This window comes from Chiloscyllium plagiosum, unplaced genomic scaffold, assembly GCF_037043375.1.
Source record: "Chiloscyllium plagiosum isolate Xiang-an unplaced genomic scaffold, Cpla_swu_hap1 HiC_scaffold_45, whole genome shotgun sequence".
NCBI classification, from domain to species: Eukaryota; Metazoa; Chordata; class Chondrichthyes; order Orectolobiformes; family Hemiscylliidae; genus Chiloscyllium; species Chiloscyllium plagiosum.
This window is the reverse complement of record NW_028270183.1, coordinates 44,472,333-44,473,406: the sequence shown is the minus strand read 5'-3', so window position 1 is coordinate 44,473,406 and position 1,074 is coordinate 44,472,333. Positions and strand designations below refer to the sequence as shown.

The 1,074-nt window shown below is 47.6% G+C and overlaps 1 non-coding gene across 1 annotated transcript; it reads left to right on the top strand.

Annotated features, from left to right (window-relative positions):
- Positions 1 to 754: 754 nt before the first annotated feature.
- Positions 755 to 828, top strand: trnai-aau (transfer RNA isoleucine (anticodon AAU)). Its single transcript has one exon. It is a non-coding gene; the product is annotated as a tRNA-Ile (tRNA).
- The last annotated feature ends 246 nt before the right edge of the window (positions 829 to 1,074 follow it).

Below are 1,074 nucleotides of genomic sequence, written 5' to 3'. Positions count from 1 at the left end.
TTGTCTATTTACCCGATTCATGCCCCTCATGATTGAAAAGCCTCCATAAGCTCCGCTCCCAGCCTCTGACACGCCAGGCAATATAGTGAGTGTGTGTTCAGCCTGCAACCGTTTGCACCTTTTCCATTTTCAAATGGAGGATGTAGCATGCTGTCTGAAGCAATCATCTTAGCATCTGATCTGTCACTGACGACCGCTGCAGGAAGGCGTGATAACTTTCTAAATATGCTGTCAAACGAAGATTGAATTAGCAACATGAATGATTGAGCAAAACGTGCAATTGGCGTCTGAGCTGTTGCTGACACCAAAGCAACTGCGTCGTTCGGGAGCAGAAAAAATCCCACTGTTAGATTTCAATTCAAATGCATTTGGCATAAGGTTCGCAGCAGTTTATCAGCAGCACATAACGCTGACTCCAAAAGTCTGTGAGTATCCAGAAGAACAGTGAGCGATCGTTGAAGGGACGTTTCGACAGACGATATTTTTCAACATGACAAGCTGCAGCTGAGCTGGTGGCATTGCGATTGAAATTGCACGCGTCCGGACATTGTGCTTCATTTTGAATATCAGAGCAAATGGTTAAGTCGAGTATGCGCGTTCGGAAAAGTAAATGCTTTTTTTTCGTTGAAAAGCTTTGCAACGAAAGGAAATACTTCAGACTATCGTGCGATCGACATGAAGCAGAAAATGAACAGCCGCCGTGGTTGTGAGCACCGGCAATATAGGCATTTACTTTCGCAGCCTGTGCTGTGTTGGTCGGTTAGCTCAGCTGGTTAGAGCGTGGTGCTAATAACGCCAAGGTCGTGGGTTCAATCCCCGCACTGACCACGAGAGGCGCTTCCGTCGTTAGCTGGGCTGTGTCAGTGTTCGCCGTGGCTTTTACTTTCACCGTCTGCAAGAACTTGTCACATGGTCGGTTGAGATGTGTGCTCATTCGAAAGGCGACCATCGCTGTCATGGAACATCAACCCGCTGGTCCCATGCCGGATCTCAGCTGCGTTGCTATTTTTCCAAACAACGTGCTCCACCAAACCACGAAACAGGAAGCCTCACCTGCGCAATAAAACATTTGAC